Source organism: Nelumbo lutea, chromosome 1, assembly GCF_056320005.1.
Source record: "Nelumbo lutea isolate HS-2025 chromosome 1, American lotus-T2T, whole genome shotgun sequence".
Lineage (NCBI taxonomy): Eukaryota > Viridiplantae > Streptophyta > Magnoliopsida > Proteales > Nelumbonaceae > Nelumbo > Nelumbo lutea.
Genome location: NC_142684.1, coordinates 40,004,264 through 40,026,449, shown reverse-complemented (window position 1 = coordinate 40,026,449; position 22,186 = coordinate 40,004,264). Strand labels below are relative to the sequence as shown.

The 22,186-nt window shown below is 38.5% G+C and overlaps 1 long non-coding RNA gene across 1 annotated transcript; it reads left to right on the top strand.

The window, feature by feature from the left end:
- The first annotated feature begins 258 nt into the window (after window positions 1–258).
- On the top strand, window positions 259–1,389 carry LOC148874358 (uncharacterized). Its single transcript, XR_016112675.1, has 2 exons — window positions 259–784; window positions 908–1,389. It is a non-coding gene; the product is annotated as an uncharacterized LOC148874358 (long non-coding RNA).
- Window positions 1,390–22,186: the final 20,797 nt, after the last annotated feature.

The following is a 22,186-nucleotide window of genomic DNA, read 5'->3' as shown; positions in this document are numbered from 1 at the left end:
CCTAATTATCCTTCCTAATCTACCCCTTTATACCCCAAATCACCAAATTGCCTCAAAATTACCTGATTACCCTTTCCCCTAAATTACCAATTTAACCCTATGCCTCAAATTACATTAATACCACTCCAAACCCAAATTGCCCAAATACCAATCCAAACCCGAATTGCCAAGTTATCCTAAACCCCACTTTCACTATAAAGTTTCCTTGAAAATCCCTTCCCTCCTATTATAAAGAGGAGTCTCCATTACCAAAGTAGAGGGGTCGAAGGAGAGGAGTTTGGAAGGGATTTCCCTCATTGTTTGTCTTTTGTGGGAAGCCAAAAGGTTCTTTTGGTCAAGCTTAGTAGTTCTGGGAGAGAGGGGCCAGAGAAGAATGGAGAAGAGAGATCCGCACTGAGGCGAAAAAATGAGAGAAGGCTGGTGAGAGAGGTCTTGCAAGGTCAGAATGAATAGAGTGGGAGTTTAGGGTTCGATTTGAAGAAGAGAGAAAGGGGTTGTCTCAGGTAGGGATTCGGTAAGGATGAACACAGAGAGAGAGAGAGGAGTGGTGATTCAGAGCAAAACCCACGATCCCTATCTCCCTTCCAGCGCTATCATCCTTTGTCTTGTGAGCTTCGACCTCTAGTTGATTTTCCTTGAACCCTCAACCTACCATTGCTCTACCATCGACCTTCTCCCACTGACACTATCAAGCTGTCAAGCTAGGAATTCCATAATATTCATCGAACTCCCCAAACCCCAGGTCAACTCGTAGTATTGTTGATTCTCGTGAAGGCTACAAGAGGTAAATCTTCTACCTCATCCTTTGTTTTTTCCATTTAGAGTCTTTTCCTATTGGTTGAATAGAAAATCCGTTAATCTTTGTTTTGATTTCATTATCTCAGTCGCTTACTATCAACTTAATCAGTTCGTTGCAGCTATGATTTGAGTAATAATCATGTATTATCTGGCATTCAGAGAAGGAAGTTGTCTTGCACTCTCCATTCCTCAGACTTATCAACTGAGTCTGAAGGTGGGAATTCTGATAGAAAATGGGTGCGGATTCTCGCCCTTTTTCTCAGGTTTCTGTATCCAAAAAGGATTGGTCTGAAGGAGGGGGGAGATGCGATCTCAATAACTTCCTTCCAATTTGCTAGAAAATATGGATTCCCAATCCGCTGAGTTGTGGTATTTCTTTGTTTTAGAAACAAAATTAATTAAAAAAAATTATCAAAGAGAGAATTTCGGCATTCACACTGACCAAAGAGGGGTGCCTAACCCCTTCCCTCTCTCTCTCTCTCTCAACTTACCCAGATTAACCTTATCCTGGCTTATGGGTATGGAGTCATTGTAATTTTAAATGATTTTATAAAATTTAAATCCGGGAGATCCATCACTCCCCATTATTAATTTTTGATGCGTGGCGACTCCATATATCCGGTCATGAAGTGAACTATCGGGGATATTTCCTGACATTCACACTAAGATTTCATCATTTGGAACTTTCTTACTACAGTTCGCTATGAATTTCACAAAATTAATAAATAAAATTGGACATGAATACTCTAATTTTGAAATAGTATACCTTCTTTAAGGCAGAAATGTCATTATAGGGGGTAATGAAAAGTGTAAATATGGTTTGAATGATAGTTTTCATATGTTAACTATTGTTTCATTCATTACCAAACAATATTATACATTTCTGATAGTTTTTGCATGATCTCAATTTTGAAAGTAACCCCTTAATCACATCCTAGTAAATATTTACAAAGTTAGTACATATTACCCTATATTGCCAAATGACCTACAAGGAGATGGTGTACACACAATAATCAACATTATTATGTCATTATCCTTTAGTTAATTGTGATGAAACATACTATCAAAATGAAGATGACCATATTCACTCAAATGAACTTAGCCAACACTCCAAACCCAGCTTGGTAAAATCTTACCAAGATAGTAGTTAGGGCATGCATTGCCACTATAAGAGGATAAGGGTACCCACATTTTGGTTTCCTTGTTGCAACATTCAGATTTGATGTATATGACATAATAGTATTGAAAATTATATGTTTACTTTTCCACATTGGCTTTTTATGATTAATTTCTAACATGGTAAAAATTTACACATATGGATCTATAGCTAAATTCACTTATAAAGACATGTCCTTTCCATTTAAAGATTGAGGACATGACATTCTCATTTGGTTATCATATAGCATAGAATTGTTCTGATCAACAATGTTAGAATAATTCCAGTTATTTTGTATTCACATTCTCCATATTGTCCATTTGGAAACAAGGGGCTATATTTGCAAACTTAATAAAACTTTATCAAGTTGGGACTAAGGGTTAATTAGAAGTGTGATGACATGTGTTAGTCATAATAAAGGTTTAATTTTGTTTAATAATAAATCAAAGTTATATTAGACACAATTGTGTTATTTATACATTGATTGCCGTCCCATAATGATCGTATATGACTAAGTGTCATCTTGATAAAAATTTATTAAGATGCATCTGAAATGTTAGTTAAATTTATTGGGGAGGACACAACCATCATCACTTGGGGTCATTTTGCAATATGGGGTCATATCAACCAACTTGGTAAATATTTACCAAGATACAATTAATAGGTCAATTTTAAATTTTAAAACACAATAAAAAACATTATAAATATGTAATATTATTTTCTAATGAAAGAAAGATATACTTGGTATGGTGTTGTTTTATGGCAGTTAACTCAAAGACAATGACATAACAGTGTTGATTATTATATGTCCACATTTCATTAATGGCCACTTGTCAATACAAGGCCATATTAACCAACTTAGTGAAAATTTACCAAGATGGAATTAATAGGTCAATTTTGAATTTGAAGACACAAAAGCAATTATAATTATGTAATATTGTTTGTTAATAAAAGAAAGACATGCTAGGTACGACATTGTTATATTTTAGTTATCCTCCTATAATGGCATTGCATGCCCTAACTACTAGCTTGGTAAAATATTATCAAGATGGGTCTGGGCTATTGGCTAAATTCATTGGGGAGAATATGATCATTCTCATTTTGATAACATGCTTCATCACAATTAACTCAAGGGTAGAAACAAAATAGTGTTGATTAACTTAGTAAGAATTTACCAAGATAAGGTTAAGGTCTTAATTTCAAAATTGAAGACACATGACAACCATCACAAATGTGTGTTGTTTGATAATGAATAAAATGTATATTAGGTATGGGGATATTAATTATGTTTTAACTACCAATGACAACCATCACAATGTGTGTTGTTTGATAATGAATAAAATGTATATTAGGTATGGAGATATTAATTATGTTTTAACTACCAATCCATAGGGGCATTGCATGCCCTAATTGTCAAATTGCTAAAATGTTACCAAGCTGGATATGAGGTATTAGTTAATTTCATTCAAGAGGACATGACAAATGTCATTTGAATAGTATGATTCATCTCCAATTAATCTTATGAAAACTTAATCACAAGATTTTATTGTTATGTCATCATGCTCTCCATAATTGTCATTTGGCAATATAAAGTGGTATCAACCAATGTAATAAACATTTACCAAGATAGGACAAGGGAACTAATTCAAAACTTGATTGCATGTGATATTTATCACAAAAGTTTAATATTGTTTGGTAATGAATGAAAAATATACTATGCATAATTTGTAGATATGATCAAGTGGAAAATTACTCAAAAGGGTCTAATAACAATCTCTTCATGGAGCCCTATTAGTCCTTTAATCCCAACTAGGTAAAGTTCTACTAAATTGGCAAATAGGGCCCTTTGTAGGCAAATGACCATTTAGAAGAGGATAAGTACAAAATAATTGATACTATTATGTCATTTTTATTGGTTATTTCGTATATAAAATAGATGATATGTCCTAAGCAATAAACTTAGCCAACACCTTAAACCATCTTGGTAAATCTTTACAAATATAACAATTAAGGCATGTATGGCCATTATGAGAGGGAGATTATCCTTGCACTCCAAATAAGGTATATATCTTTGATTCATTATTAAATAAAATTAAACATTTGCAATGGTTTCCATGTGTCATTGCACTCCAAATAAGGTTGGGATTAAGGGGCTTATTTGGAGTGCAATGACACATGGAAACCATTGCAAATGTTTAATTGTATTTAATAATGAAACAAAGATATACAAATTATTTGGAGTGCAAGGATAATCTCCCTCTCATAATGGCCATATATGCTTTAATTGCTACATTTATAAAGATTTACCAAGTTGGAAAATAAGGTTCCTTATTTGATAAATAACCATTTAGGAGAGGATGAACATGGTCTCATGTCTTATGTATTCAATGTCTCACATCCATCTTGAGAGGTGTATACTAAGTTGGGCATTATAGCATGTCAAGCCAATATGGAAGAGTAGGCACATGATAATCCACAGAATCATGTCATTGTCTAAATCATCATAAATGAGTGGTAAGTGTATCGTCCAATAAATTTAACTAACACCATAATATTCTTTATGTCATAATTTTTGGGATAGGTATAGTTAAACTAAATACTTTACATAGGAATTTAGCAAAATAAAAAGAGTTCAAATCATCCTTAATAAATACAATATGCTTATCAAAAAACCAAATAATAGAATTGCCTGTCATTAAAAGAGTCTAAAATAATTGCCACATTTAAAAGTATGATATTGCTTTTCCATTTACTTTCATTGGGGAGAAAACAAGTTTTATAGTTACATTGAAATTCCATTTCCAAAACACTTGGGACCTTCTCCAAAACACCACCTGTGACCAATGAGAATTGATTAGCATTGAAATTCCATTTCCTTTTATAACTCATACGCAGAAATAAATTTGTATATACTTTCATTGGAGCTATTTTTGCTTCTTTCTTATAGTAGATCATAATGAATTTTAGGACTATTATAACTTTCATTGCTTATTTTCTAGGAATTTCATTCCATAGTTTATTGAAAAATGAAAACATTTATATGAAAATTTATCACATTTATGTACATTCATATCCATTTTTTCATACTTACTCATTCAATACATGTATCGTCAAACCTATGGGATATCCGATTTCAAAATTTAAGGGGCTGATTTGAGGTGTGGAGACATGTGGCAGCCACCACAAATGTTTAACATTGTTTCGCAATGAAGTAAATGCATATTTTACATGACAATGCTAGTTTCACTTTCAACAAAGATGGCTATATAAACTTGGCCATCCTATGCAAATATTATATGGTTATCGATCTAATAGACAATCAATACTAAGCAAGTCAAGGGCAATTGCATCTAAACAACACCAAAGTATGATGCTAATCCTCTGCATTACACTAGGATGAAAAAGCACAAAGTTAAAAACCATTTTTGGGTTTATATAATTTCTTTAGAATTTTGGATCACTTAAGTAGTACTTTCTTAAGGGAATTTGTTCACTTTGAATCTGAAATTTTATTAGATCAGAACTACTTTTGATACTTCAAGGTATAAAGCTTCTATTGGATTGTTTTATAATCATAAGTAGTTCATGGATCTTACCTATATTCAGCCAAGTGTGAAGCCTGATGACCAACAGTGATTGGGAGAGAATTTTCTCTCTTCATATTCTTGTATGGTCTAGCCTAGATCACACAATATGGTGTATTTATTCAAGTTTATCTATATCACATGTTTAGTGATAGTAGGAAAATTGTTTGTTAAAAATAAATGAACGAGCAACCACTACTATGCTAAAATCTTTAAGTTGCCTTGCTTGGGATAAGCTCTGGAAGATCAATTGGGAAGGGTGAACACACAATTATCAACCTAATAAAAAGTCTACCAAAATGGATTTCCAACAATCGACTAAGTTCATTATATTGGTAAAGATGGCTATCAAAATATCAAATCTTGATGCAACAACATTAGATGGCTATCAAGCTATGTCATTTCCAATAAATTTAGCCAAAGATATGGGATTCAAAACCTAACAACCTTAAGACATGCCTATTGGAACATATATACATGATTACTTTGTGTGGTAAGCCTTTTCTTTTCAATACTCGGTAACATGCAAAATGTAGATATGTATGAAGATTCTTGAGCAAGAGGAAGAACAAGAAGAGAGTTTAGAGAATGGGGTGGTAGGTTGGTTTTTGAACTTAATTGACATATAAAATTATAAATGAATGTTTAAAGATTACAAAAGTACAAGAATGCCCCTAGTGGGTGGAACATAAAGAATTAAAACACATACTAGCCCAGGACCATTCAAAACATAGCCATGTTATATATTCATGGTGAATAATCTGAGAGGTAAAATGCCTTTCCATAATCTTTAGTGAGAGTAAATGCCAAAATTCAGTAGATTGAGGCTAGACACCTCCAAATTTATCCAAATATATACAACACATATGTAGACACAGTGCTGGATCTCATTGTTCTAAGAACAGGCTACATGTTTGTTGTATGATGAAGAGATAATCCCACCTATGTGGAGTCCACCAAACACTTAACAAGGCATACCACACCATCCTAAATCTAGATAGCATTCTACAACTACTTTTTTCTTTATCATCAAATTTCTTCACATTATCATCTACTTTAAGTAGTCACTTTTCTGGTTCAAGCTCTTTCAAAAGCCAACTCTCTATCAAGCATTATTAGAGACTAATTCAAGATTGTGAGAGATGCAATCTTTTGTACATAAAGCCCCACCCACATTCCAATATGTGTGTAGGGAAGACTGAGGTACTAGTATAGGAAGCTCGAATAATGTAGAAATGATAGCAGAAAAGTTAAATATGACAACTATGAGGCTGTTTATATATATGAGAGAGAGTAGAGGTTCTCAAAACCGAAGTAGCTTACCATGAAAAACACTATAACAAGTCTTGATTCCAACTCAGATCCAAGTTGTGTAATTTGGTAGTAATCAATTCCAACTAGATCTGTATTATCAATGAAACTTATCTGCACCAAGAACAAGAAAGAAATTAATAGCCATTAGGCCCATTAGCCCCTCCAATTAAAATATCATAGCAAATAAAAAAAAAAAAAACTTAAGCTAAGGAACTCCAAAAAATAAGGTTCTTAATCCATAATAAATAAAGGGGAATTAGCTCCACAGTATTACATGTTAGTCACATCAACTAAAAGCCTGAACTGTTTTAGTCACATATTTTTCTTATTCATATATCTTTGTAATCTTTTCCCATTCCTTGTGTTGGAGTAGGAGGGGTCTTAAAAGTAATTGATTTTCTTTTAGGTTAGGATTTATTGTATAACTAGGGGAAAAGGGCTCCCACTCAAGTGTTTTACGGTAAATCTAAACAAGCTAGGAATATCCCAATTGGCGGGAAGCTGATTGGAGCCAAACACCCTTTTCGGATAAGAGATAAAAGGAAATTGTACATTTAAGTGTCATCAAGAAACTCTGGGTGTTGGACACTGATGCATGTCCAACATGGACAAATTGTCCATGTAGGAGAGTCCATGCAACATTGCTTTAAAGTTTGAACATCTTAAAGTGAAAGAGTTGTAGCAAATATATTACGTATAGACCTAGAATAATGTAGTTGGACAGAAAGAAACGAATATTTTATGAAGGTTCTCCATTGTTTCGTTTTCTTGAATAAAAACAAATGGATAGATAATCAATATTGAAGAATTTTACATGAGAACTAGTTTAGGTACATAGTGGTCACTTAGACCATCAAAGTACAGAAGGTGTTGAATTAATACCACACACACACCTGCAACGAGTCCATAACTCATTGCACGCCTATGATTAGTTCATAGCTCATCGCATGATTACGATAAATTCGTACCCAAAACGGGTTGCGATAAAAATTGGTCAGAGTAAACCTACAATAAATTTTAGACACACGCGGGCATGCGATAAGTCTTGGTCATGCGTGACCTCGTGATGAATTTTGCACACACGCGGATCTGTGATGAGATTCAAAGCTATGGTAGAACCATGGTAAACTAAGAATGATTGCGGACCTGAGATAAATGCTAAAAGCATGTGTATCTTTAATTCATGTGCATGATAAGACGCTCTACGGGCCTAATAAGGGCGCGTTAGCCAAATAATGATGACATTTATGCCATATCGGTTAAATGGGTCACGAAAAGGAAGTAGCATACACAGATTATGAAAATCCTCAGACGAAAGGAAAGTTCATCATGGAGATATCTCGTAAGACATGTGGCAAAACCCTAGTAGTGTTTCTTGATAACTGATAGCAAATCCAATATTCCCTTTCATAGTGGGAATCAAATGCTTTTGGCTCCTTCCTTTTAGGACCTTGGGATCTCTTCCTCTAAATAGGGCTCCACCTCACAATGAAATTATCATCTTATCATTCACATTTTCCCTATCTTTTAGCCTACCTCCTGCATCTGGTCTTCCTTTGTCTTTTAAGGAGATCCCCATATGTAGCCTCACCACCTCACTTACATTAGAATCTCTTGTTATTCCTTGATCACAAGAGGATGGTTGCACGTATGATCAATCTTTCTCCTATTCCCAAAGAACATGACAACAAACAGGAGAACATCAACCTAGAAGTTGGAAACTAGTTTGGCATGGAATTGATCGAGCAGGTAGATATCGAGATACTTTCGAACAAAGTCTATGAGTTTGAATTCTACTTTGACCTTCTAGAACAAATGCAAGTTGAGATGAGGGCCACCCTGCAGCTCCTTCTCCAACAGCCCACCAGGACTGACAATCTCCCTTTACCCTAGCCGCTCCTACATTTATACCCACCAGTCATCATTCTACCAATCCGAACCCCGTCATACCCAAATAACCTACCAGGGTCAACCCTATACTCGTGCATACCAATCAACCCACCATCAGACAGTCCTGGGTTGCTCGTCAGACATACCCAGTAACAGAGGCACCATCAGCCACAATGAATTAAAAGAGTATGTCCAAGGGCTGATGGTGGAAAACCAGAACCGAGCCCAAGCCTCACTTGTCCTACAAAAACCCTATTCCGACCGAATCCTCTATAAACCCTATCCTATTGGTGATGTTCCTCCCCAGCAATGGCCATAGTACGATGGGCAGAAAGGAAGCCTGTAAGAGCATGTGAACAAATTCAAAGATGTCTTGGGGTCCTTTCCTCTTGGTGGAGACTTGAAAGTTAGAGAGTTCTCCAAATCTAACTGGGCCAGCATATACCTGGTCTGTAAACCTGAGTGCAGGCAGTATTAACTCATGGGTGGAACTAGCAAAATGGTTCCTATCAAAGTGGCTTACCTTAGAATGGAGACTGACGATGGCTGACCTGCGAACAGCACGCAGGAGAAGATATTTTGGCCTATGTGGTGAGGTTTCAAATGTTGATTCACTCTATTTTTTACGAACATGTCACAAAAAAGGAGTTTTGTCGAGCAATGTGTTCAAGGAATGCAGCCCCGCCTACAGGAAAGGCATAGAGAACATGGAGATCAAGACTTTCAGCTAGTTATGGAAGTGTGCAGAGAGGACTGTGTGCATGGTTAAGTACACTACGCCCTAGTCTGCACCGATTCCTCCTCCTTTCACCTGCACTAAGGAGGAGGTAGTAATGATAATGAATAAGCTTGTGGAAGACCAAGTTATCAACCTATCGTTGCCACCGCCGCCGCCACCAGGAGTGGACCCAGAGACGGAAAGGCACAGAGGAAGGTGTGCAACTTCCACCAATCACCGCACCACTATCTTATGGATTGTTTTTCATTGAGACGATTATTTGTACAAAAGGTAAAATTAGATGCTTTTGTTAAAAGGGACCCGACACAAGTAGAAATAAACCCCCTCCTCGTACACACACAAGGGGGAAGTAGCAACGTAGTTGGGGCGCTGGGCCAAGACCAATCGGACATGCTAATACAAAGGTTTGAGTAGAGACTGGAGCTCTAGCAATTTTTCAGTAAGCAATGAGCCAGTGCCTCAACGAGGAGGCTTGCCATCAGGGCAATAGCATAGACATTCAGAAGGCCATTAGAGTCCCACCGGTCTGAGAGGACAAGTGTGGAATTTATGCAAGAAGATATGTTGGACACCGAACCCCACCACAATTTCCCCTTGTATGTCACGATGAAAGTGGGGGGCTTTGAGATGAGGAGATCCAGGGTCGACCCCAGGAGTTCCATGAACCTAATATCCATCCATACCTTGAATCTGATGAATATTCAAAGAGAGACGGTCAAGGGGTTACCTATTGAGGTAATAGATTTCAATGGCAACAAATCCATCATGGAGGGATCTATTGAGTTTTCAGTTGCAATAGGGCCATTCTCGATCGCAAAGGAGTTTCAGGCGATCTCGGGAAAGACCGCGTACCACACCTTATTGGGACAACCTTTGATGCAAGGTCTAGCCTTGGTCCCATCGACATATCACTAATGCATCAAAGATAAGCACAGGGGACACGTGATAAGGATCACGGCGACTCGTGTTCCTTTTGATAGATCAGAAGCTCACCTACAGGATATGATCTACTACACCAAGCTAGCTGATGAAGGTGAGACAAGGATAGCCAAAGTGGAGAGCGTGCAGTTACCAAACCTTACGAGTGGGCCCTTGGCTGCTCCAGAAAATAAGAAAATGACGAGATGTGTGTGGGTGACCGGCGACGACGAGAAAAGCTACTACACCATCGTCAAGGAGTACAAAGACAGTGAAATGCCTATGACTAAGAAAGCAACCCCGGAGGTATGAGTTTATATTTAACGATTGATTGCTATTCATGATATAGTTCCTAAAAATTGTATTGTCTTTCCTCAAAATCAATATACCTGAAATTTGTTACCATCAAAAGACTTTGTCATCAAGACATCTACTATATATATGCATCTGAAATCATATACTCATCGGTCGAATTGTGCATGCTATGCTCATATGTCTTTAAGATTATTTGCTTGCACCCTGAATGGAATGGCCATTGCATTTTTCAATAAAAACATGTTCATGCATAATGTTTCAACCAAAACTATTTCACCGGGAAATCTTCACAAAAGGACATCACGATGATTTCATCGCAGAAGGAAATTCTACAGCACAAACAAATATCACCAACATCAAAGGTAAAACACTAAAAGATATCAACACATAATCAGTAACGGAATTAAAGATACTAAAATCCACTTGCAATAATAGGGACAAAAAGAGGAGACCATAAAGTGTTGTGATGAGATCAAAGTACCTCCCAAACACATGCATCATTCCATCGATGTGGTGGAAGTACTGTTGGAGGAAATGAACATGGCCATGGAAGGAACAGAGAAGAGATCATTGTACATATCAACCAAATTAGGGCCTCAAAAAGACAGAAACTACTCAACCTGTTGAAAGGTAAAAGAAACATTTCCTCATCATAAACCTCGAGACTTGATTAGGAATAAAAACTTATCTGTGTTTTCTTTCACAGAATTCCAGGACATCTTCACTTGGTTGTATGACTAGATGCTAGGCTTGGACTTGGCCCTCGTTAAACACTCCTTGTGCATAGATCCAAAGGTCAAACCGGTGAAGCAACAACCCCAAAGAATCTTCAAGCTGGAAATAGCTCTAAAAATCAAATAGGAGGTCGAACGGCTTCTGAAAGTGGGATTTATCAAGGCTATAGCACACCCACAGTGGTTAGCCAACATGGCTCCAGTAAAAAAGAAGAATGGGCAACTCAGGTTAGCATTCACACTCTAAGTACTCAACTAGGTTATCAAAATGATACTATAAACTAACTTCTTCCACCCCTGCCATAGGTGCTGCATTGATTTTAGAGATTTGAAGAGAGCCTGGCCCAAATATGAGTTCCCTCTTCCAAACATGGATATTCCGATAGACTCGACAACAAGAAACCAATTGTTCTCCTTCTTAGATGCCTATAGTGGATATAACTAGATCTTTATGGACCCTGTAGATGCGCCACACACAGCCTTTAGGATGCCAATAAGGAATTCCTACTATAAGATGCGCCACACACATCTTCCATGATATGATGCACAAGGAGATTGAGTGTTATGTGGATGACATAATAGTCAAGGTGAAGAAGAACGAAGATCACTCTAAGGTATTGAGGAGAGTGTTTGATCGATGCAGAACTTTCAACCTAAGACTTAACCCTCTGAAGTGTGCATTTGGAGTAAAGCCCGAGAAATTCTTAGGGTACTGAGTGGATCAAATCGGGATTTATCTTGATGAAGACAAAGTGAAGGTAGTTTTGGACCTACTACCTCCAAACAACAAGTCCCAATTAAAAGCCTTCCTAGGAAAAGTGTCTTACCTCATAAGGTTTATAACTAACCAAGAAGTTTGCAAAGTATAAGTGGTCTACAGAGCATCAGGATGCCTTTGACCAGTTGAAAAGAACCCCGGCTAAAGCCCCAACCATGTCACCACCAAAAAATGGTTGAGAGTTCAAGGCGTACATCGCATCAAAATTTGGGGCCATAGGGTGCCTATTAGCCGAGGACAATGATGAGGGCATTGAATGCCCAACTTATTATGCGAGCTGAACTTTGAAGCCAGTCAAGAAAAATTATTCTCACATGGAGCAGCAATGTCTGGCGCTAGTGTTCGCGACGTAAAAGTTTAGGCATTACATCCTTGGACAGAAGGTAAAGTTGACCGTACAGAGTGACCCAATCAAATACTTTATAGACAGACCTCCTCTCTCTAGAAGATTAGTCAAGTGGATGATGCAGCTCAACGAGTACACAATTAAGTACACCTAACTTTGGGTCATTAAGTGTCAAGCAGTAGCATATCTCTTAGCTGCTTTCCCCACCAACGACAGTTTCTCTATTTCTGAAGAGGTACCTGGAGAATTGCCCATCATCGCAATAGTCAAAGATAGGGAATGGACCTTCACCTTTGATGGAAGCAGTAGTAGCACCTTGGTTGGGGCCAGAGTCACATTGACCTCACCATAACGGAGTATGAGGCTTTAGTACTAGGACTAACAATAACAAGAGATTTCAGAGCCAAGAAGGTCAAAGTAGTGGGGGATTCAAAACTGGTGATCGGGAAAATGGATGGCAACACCACAATTAAAGAACTAACAATCCTGCCAAATAGAACCTTGATCCAGAGACTGACCAGGGACTTAGAAGTGACCTATGAGCATTAGAATAGGGCCAAAAATAGGTATTGTGATGCGTTAGCCACCTTGGGTTCGAAAATCCAATCAACATTACCACCCAGATGCACTGTGAACCATCGACCAATAGATTGGGACACTGGGTAGAAAAGAAAGATGAAATTACAATAGATGATTCGAGGAATAGTGTAATATAGAAGCTGAACAACCCGACGACAGCGATGCAAGATGACAAAACACTACTAAGGTTCCAGCTGGTGAACGGAGTGTTATACCATAGGTTAGCGGATGGGGTTAGAATAGGTTAGCAGAGACATAACCGACACGTTATACAAAAGGTTACAAAGGTTGGGGTACTACTAGCCATCAATGAAGATAAATGCGGCCAGGATATAAAATGACTGTGAAAAGTGTACCCCAGAGGAAGACAGGAATGAGTGCCTCATGGTGGGTGAGGCAAACTGGAGAAATATGTACATCGACTACATAGAAAAAACACCATATTGGTCGACCCAGTTATGTAAAGAAAACTTCTAGCAAAAGCCAAAAGATTCTACCTTCATGACGGAGTGCTCTACAATAAGTCTTACACTAGAAAACCTATGCGACACATTGCCGGTGAGGAGATAAAGAAGCTCTAGATGAGACCCACAACTCTGAACTAGCCCCACACCAAGGACAAATGGCCTTACACAACCACATTCTGCACTTAGGATTTTACTAGCCTACCATGTTAGAAGACACCCAATAGCATGTACGAAGGTGCAACAAATTCCAAGTACATGCCAAAAGGATACACCGACCAGTCATTGACCTCCACCCTGTCATTCACCTTGGCCTTTCGATACCTGGGGGGTAGATCTGATAGGTAAAATACATCCACCTTCCCGAGAGTACTGTTTCTTCATAGTTTCCATAGATTACTTCATCAAGTGGGTGGAGTCCATACCCTTAAGAAGGATTTGCGTAGAGAACATTGCAAATTTCCTTAGGCAGCACATAGTCCACTAGTTCAGGGTCCCAATGAGAATTTTGATAGATAATGGCTTATCCATAAAAAAATCAGGAAGTCCGAGACCTATTGGGACAGTATGGGGTAAGGCTAAGCACATCTACAACTTATTACCCACTGGGGAACGAGCAAGTAGAGGCCATGAACAAGACCTTGTTAAATATGTTGAGCAAAATGGTAGCAGACAATCAGAAGGACTAGTTAGAAAAGTTGTCTGAGGCTCTCTGGGCTTATCGCACAATAGTTAGAAAGGGCACATAGTCAACCCCCTACTCATTAGTATATGGCCAAGAAGTCATGCTAGCGGCAGAGATATAGACGATTTCTGCCTGCATAGCCGTCATGATGGGAAAACAGTTTCAAATAGAGAACATGGATCACTTGCTCAGCGACAGACTAGAATTAATCGATGAAGAGAGAGAGAGAGAGAGAAAAGTCATTACAGAAACAAATCAAATACAAAGAAACCATGGCTTCTAACTTTAGCAAATTAGTAAAGCCCAGAAAATTCCAAGAGGGTGACAAGGTTCTTAAAACAACACTCTATGTGAGACAGAGTAAGTTTGCCGAAAAATTTGCACCTAACTAGGTCGGACCAAACATAGTCCAAGAAGCTCACCCGTCGGGATACTACGTACTCAAAACTATAGAGACAGAAGGAGAAGATGAGACTGTGAATGGTCACTAGTTGAAACCATATTATGAATAATATTGTACAGAAAAACATGTCATGTATACTTGTGTTGAAAATAATGCATGTTGTGAACATTTTACATAGTTTTGAAAGAGCAGTTGTCATACGTCTTTGAATATGAAAGATATGTTGTACTCAGAGTACAATGCACATTGAATTATTTGTATGCATACTCAGTTTGAAATAAAAAGTATTATGTATTCTGAATATATATTATTGACTTCAAGTTGTGCGATGAATCTTCCTTATACCTACTATATATAGAAATATTTATACACATACTTACCTTGGCAAATTCCAGGATGTCGTGGCTGTTCCAAGATGCCACATGCTCCATGTGAAGGCCCTGGAAACCCCAAGCACACACATATTTACCCTGGCCGGTTCCATGATGTCGTGGCTGGTTCCACAGTGCCGCATGCCCCATGCGAAGGCCTTGGCAACCCCAGGCGCACACATACTTACCTTGGCCGGTTCCAGGAAGCTGTGGGCGGTTCCACGATGCCACATGCTCCATGTGAAGGCCCTGGCAACCCAGGCACACACATACTTAACCTGGTTGGTTCCAAGATGTCGTGGCCGGTTCCACAATGTCGCATGCTCCATGCAAAAAACCTGGCAACCCCAAGCGCACACATACTTACCCTAGCCAATTCCGGGACGCCGCATGCTCCATGCGAAGGCCTTGGCAACCCCAGGTGGACACATACATACCCTGGCCGATTCCAGGATGTGGTGATTGGTTCCACAATGCCACATGCTCCATGTGAAGGTCCTAGCAAACCTAGGTGCACACTTGAATACCTGTCAATCCCAGGAGCAATGGCAAAGCAAAGTAGGTACATTAGAGCGTGCGATGAGTGACTATGGCAGCCCTAGGCAGAGTATGTCGGACACAAGGTAAGATGACAAATCCTTATTATTTTACCTTTGTGGATATGTATGATTACCCTGCCAGCCCCAGGGGTAATCTGACTGCATTGCAGACGATAAGGCATCATGGCAATAGAACTTTCTCATGTACATCAAACTACCCTAGAAAATCCAGAAATGACTCGATCGATACTCTGCATAGATGAAGAGTCCTCTATTTACATTGGTATGTGCAACTGCCTCTCCCCGAGAGCAGGGCAAAATATAGCGATTAACTTTCCCACATGCAATGAGATTTTAGTGGCCTCAAACACAAAAGTACCCTACTTCCGCTAATGTGGTGAAATCTAACTTCCTCAACTATGTTGAAACTTGGCTACCTCAGTTGCAATTAAATCTTGTTTTCCCGGAGTGTGACGACGATCAACCTTTGCACATGCGATAGAACGCCGTCTCCTCAGAATGCGATGACAATTGGTTCTTGCAAATGTGACAAGGTTTCATTCCTTTAGAATGCGAGAAACTCACCCTTTTTTTTACACACAATGAAACTGAGTTGCTACAACCGTGATGGCACATTACAAAAACTGCCAGGGATCTGATTACCTATCATAAATAAGCGCGATGAAATTTTGCCACCTTAGTACAAAGCGAGCCTAATCCGCTCACATGCAAGGGCACTCATTTTCTAAAAGTAGCATGATGACATCTTTTTCAATATGCGATAAAGCTGAGTTGACTCATACACAGTTCACTCCTCTTCTTTAATATAGAGCGATGACTCTCTCACACATGATGCTTAACGCTTGTATGATGGTAGAAAAGCTTTACCTGTTACGCAGACGATCCAATCTTACGTAATGAAATTATCCTTTGCTTGCCCAATAACTTAATCTGGGCATTTGTGATGATATTTGTCTTGCCTTATGAAAATACTTAACGTCAGCATTTGCGATGACATTTGTCTTGCCTTACGAAAATATTTAACCTTAGCATTTGCACTGAACTTTATCTTCCTCGATAGTGCTTAACTTTTACACATGCGATGGTACTTACAAAACTTATGGGTTAGTACTTGTGTTCCTCGCACGCGTTCAAACCCTTACAGGCGGTGATTCTTAACTCTACTTTTGTATGTGTGATAAAGTCTAAAATATTTTACCGAGGTGTGGTCTGACTTTTGCAAGCAATGCTTAGCTCTTTCAAAGCTACGTAATTCAATTTTCTTGAAGAAGGATAGTATTCAAGCCTCTGGTCTGCTATGAGGCTCAACCTTTTCAACATATAGGTACTTTTCTTTCAAGTATACAACTATTTAAGCATAACAACTGCTCAAAAAACCCAACCATGCTGAGAGGCATTTGCACAATCGTGCCAAAGGCAATAGGACCCACATTCATGGGTCCTACAAGGCCTGAACGGCCTACCAGCATCATATTCGGCTTGCTAAGGTGTACTAATGCTGCGATCAAACCTAGTAAACCTGTGAATAGATATATATTTTTGACTAGTGCGCATAACATAAGGCAAGAAATCATATCAGAGTAAAAGGGCATACACATAAAGCAGCCTTTTCATTCAAAATCAACATGTTTTTATAACTGCAAGACTTTACTCCCTGAACCACTTGTCCCTAACACGGGTGATCTCTTTCAATTTCTCCCGATCTACTACAATCTCTGCAAGCTCCTTGACCTCTACCTGGTACTACCAGACCAGCTTCTAATGACGAGCACATTCATCGAACAAGGCATTCAATTTCTCTTGATCCTTCCCTAGATTGAACTGAGCAACCTTTTGGCGTTGGCTGAGTTCTCTTGAGACATGTGTTGTCAATGGTCGTGATTCCTTGTAACTAGCATTCCAGAAAATGTGAACCAATCAGACTACTCGTTGCTCAATCCGGTTTGTCTTGAATCCCATAGCAGCAAATGTCGAGCACATCTTCAGCCAGTTGGAAAATACTGACCATGTAAGCTCCTCTATGGGCTAACTTGTGATACAATTCATTACACCTATGATGGTGTTCAGAGAGGCGCCCATCACAACAGCAAGGAGCTCCATAGAAGGCAACCACCCCTTTTGTACGATGAAAGAAGCAGCTTCCACCACAGATTTCGAGAACACATATTTCTCTTTCTTACGAAGACCCTGTATGGTGACATGCTACACAATCAAATAGGCCAGTGGGAGAAGCTCATGGCGCTGACAGTACTGCTCAAGCTCTTGATGAACATAGGCCAATTCTTCCTCAAGTGTCATAGGTTCTGACGGTGACAACACTTCAGCAGCCATGGGTTCCGAGGGAGAACGAGCCTTGGGTGGCACATCGGGTTCAAGGGAGGCTTTAGGTTGCTGGGATGATGTTACATCCACTCCCACACTCTCATCCTGATGAGGGGATCACAAGGGTGGCTCTTCACCAACGTCCTAGCTCCCTCAGGATCACTCTGTTGAGCGACACTGGGGGTGTTTGTATTAAATGTTGGTACACATTTTCAGAAGCATTAAATCAACTCTCTCCAAGAACAGTGAAGTCAAGCTCACTTCCAATGCTAGTTTCTTTCCAATGTGAGTCGTTACATCTTCCAAAGTAAGTTAGTTCCAATGTTAGTCGAATCTTCTCCCAAGGTAAGTTAATGCCAGTCTTCTTCCAATGTAAGTCGGTTCACCTTCAACTGACTCTATCTATTATAAATACCTCCCTCCTGTACTGGTTCGTAACATCTGAGAGAAATGACAGAATATATCTACTAAATTTTTTCTCTCAAACTACTAAGTTCCTTTCTCTCCTTTCTATCATACATTTTGCTATTTTTCTATTACTATCATTCTCAAACTATCGGTGGTATCAGAGCTTTGTCCGATCAATTTTCTGGGCGTAATTTCTTCTAACCATTATGTGTGTTGACGCTAATCGCTCTACTCTTTCTCTTCCAATTTTCAATGGAGAAAACTATGACTTCTGGTCCATCAAAATGAAGACCTATTTTCGGTCACAAAATCTATGGAAAATTATTGAGGAAGGTTTCTGCATTGTTGAAGATACTTCTGCTCTCTCAGCAAATCAAAATAAGATCTATGAAGAGAGTCAACAAAAGGATTGTCAAGCATTATTTTTCTTGCAGCAAGCAATGGCTGAGGAGATATTTCCTTGAATCATGGGCGCATCAACTGTCAAGGTACGCACTGTTAAATTGCAGAAGTTTAAAAGGGATTTTGAAAATCTTAAGATGAAGGATGATGAGACTGCAAAAGATTACTATTCTAGAAAAAAAGAAATAGTAAATCAAATGAGAGCCTATGGGGAGACTATTTTTGACAAAAAAAATAGTCAAAAAAATTCTAATCTTTTATACAGAGAGATATGATGCAATAATTTTGGTGACAGAAAAAACAAAGGATCTAGAAACACTATCACCAGCTGAATTAAAGGGCTCTCTCGAGACATATGAAAATAGGCGTGATAGGCAGAATGAAAATTCGGTTGAGGTTGCCTTTCAGTTTAAAGTTAATCTACGGTCTCATAAACCAAAAGTTGATGGGAGAAAGTCACAAGGAAAACCAAAATAAAATAATGACAAGTATTCTTCATGTGGTATTTGTAGGAAGCAAAACCACTTGGAGAAAGATTGTTGGTTTAAAGGAAAACCACAGTGCCAAAATTGTAAAAAATTCGGCCATGTTGAAAAAGCTTGTAGATTGAAGAAAACTCATCAAGCTAATTTTTTAGAAAGAAAAATGAGGAAAATAATCTCTTTTATGCTTGTCATTCTGCAATAGAAGAAAAAAATGATACTTGGTATCTTGATAGTGGGTGCAGTAACCACATGACTAAAAATGAAAGCATCTTTCATAGTCTTGATAAAATCAAGACAAAAGTCAAAATTGGTAATGGCGACTTCATGTAAGCAACCGACAAAGGCACCATTGTTGTTGACACCAAACAAGGCAAAAAATACATAAATGATGTATTTTTGGTTCCCAACATTGATCAAAATCTACTCAGTGTGGGACAAATGATTGAAAAAGGTTACAAATGTTTTCCCATTCAATGGAGAGATGCAAGTTATACAGCAATGCAAGCACAAGTGGACAAATCGTGGCTATGGCATAGAAGATTCGGACATTTTAATTTCCATGGATTAAAGATTCTTTAACAGAAGAACATGATGCATGACCTACCAACTGTCAAGGAGTTCAAGAATGTTTGTGAAGGGTGTATGCTCAGAAAACAACATCGACAACCATTCCCATCCGGCAAGGCTTGGAGAGCCAAAGAGCCACTAGAGTTAATTCATATAGATGTTTGTGGTCCAATGTGTACTCCATCAAATAATCAAAACAGGTATTCCATTCTCTTCATTGATGATTATACTAGAATGACATGGGTTTATTTCTTGCGAGAAAAATCACAAGATTTTTATGTTTTTAAAAAATTCAAAGCCCGTGTTGAGAAGCAAAGTGGTCACAACATCAAGACCATAAGAAGTGATAGAGGCAAAGAATATACTTCTAAAGAATTCAACAAGTTATGTGAAAATGAATGCATGGAGCATCAACTCATAGTCGGGTACGCTCCAGAACAAAATGGAGTATCCGAAAGAAAAAACAGAACAGTTATGGAGACAGCAAGAGCCATGCTCATGGAAAAGGGTCTTCCCAAAATTTTTTGGGGAGAGGCAGTAAGCACTGCTGTCTATCTGCTTAACAGATGTCCAACTAAAGTTGTGCAAGATAGGACACTAATTGAAGCTTGGAGTGGGCAAAAACCATCAACAAAGCATCTCAGAGTTTTTTGGTGCATATGCTACACACACGTCCCACAAGAGAAAAGAGGCAAACTGGACGAGAAAACTAAGAAAGGAATCTTCTTATGCTATAGCACTCAATCAAAAGGCTATCAAGTCTATAGCTTAAGAAAAGAAAAACTCATAATCAGTCGAGACATAAGCTTCGACGAGGATGCTACATACAATTAGGAGACAAAAGAAGTTGAAAGGAAGACTATCAACTTGCCCCTATTACCAAGTCAAGGAATTGAAGAAGATCATGATCAAACCAGTTCGCCAATACAATCAGAACCGGAAGAAGCTTCACAGTCTACTCCAGACCCACCACCAAGGTGAACTAAATCTTTAACAGAAATATATGAAACATGCAACTTAATGATCATAGAACCAGAAAGCTTTGAAGAATCCTTTAAGGAAGAAAAATGGAGAAAAGCTATGAATGAAGAGATAAAAATGATCAAAAAAATGAGACTTGGGAGCTTGTGGATTGTCCACAAGACAAAGACACTATTAGAGTTAAGTGGGTCTACAAGATAAAGCTTAACTCGGATGGCTCAATCCAGAAGCTTAAAGCAAGGCTAGTTGCCAAAGGATACTCACAACAATATGGTATCGACTACAATGAGACATTTGCTCCAGTTGCTTGCCTTGACACAATCAGGGCATTGATAGCACTAGCTGCACAGAAGAAATGGAAAACTTTTCAACTAGATGTGAAATCAGCATTCCTCAATGACTATCTTAAGGAGGAAATCTATGTGGAGTAACCTCAAGGGTTCGTGATGCAAGGACAAGAAGACAAAGTTCTCAAATTAAAGAAGGCATTATATGGCTTAAAACAAGCTCCACGAGCTTGGTACAGCTGAATCGACAATTACTTCTTGGAGCAAGGATTCAAGAGGGCTATAGTAAGCCAACACTCTACATCAAGACTCAAGGTACAAATGACACTCTCATTGTTTCTCTATATGTCGATGATCTCATTTATACAGGAAATAATGAGAAGATGGTCAAGAAGTTTAAAGAAGACATGATGAAGACATTTGAGATGACCGACTTGGGCCTAATGCACTACTTTCTTGGAATTGAAATAACTCAAGAAGAAAAAAGGACCTTCATCTCACAAAAGAAGTATACAATAACTCTTTTGAAGAAATTCAAAATGGAGGGGTGCAAAATAGTCTCCACCCCATTTAGAAAACACTAAAGCATTCAAAAAGGAAGATGGCTCACCAAAGGCAAATGAATCACAATTTCGGAGTATGATTGAAAGTCCCCTCTATTTAACTGCTACAAGACCAGACATCATGTATGCAGTTAGTCTGTTATCAAGATTCATGCAAAATCCAAGTCAAGTCCACCATGGAGCAGCTAAAAGAATACTAAGGTATTTGCAAGGTACAAAGAACTATGGAATTTGGTACAGAGTCACACATGACTCTAAGCTCATTGGCTACACAGACAGTGACTGGGCAGGTTCAGTAGATGACATGATAAATACATCTGGTTATGCTTTCACAATTGGATCAAGGGTATTTTCTTGGGCTTCAAAGAAGCAAGCAATAGTCACCTAATCATCAACTGAAGCAGAATATATTGTGGCAGCAATAACAACGACCCAAGATATATGGCTCAAAAGGATATTTAATGACATGGGAGAAGCACAGGTTGGTGCTACTGAAATCTACTGTGATAGTAAATCAGCTATTGCAATGGCAAAGAA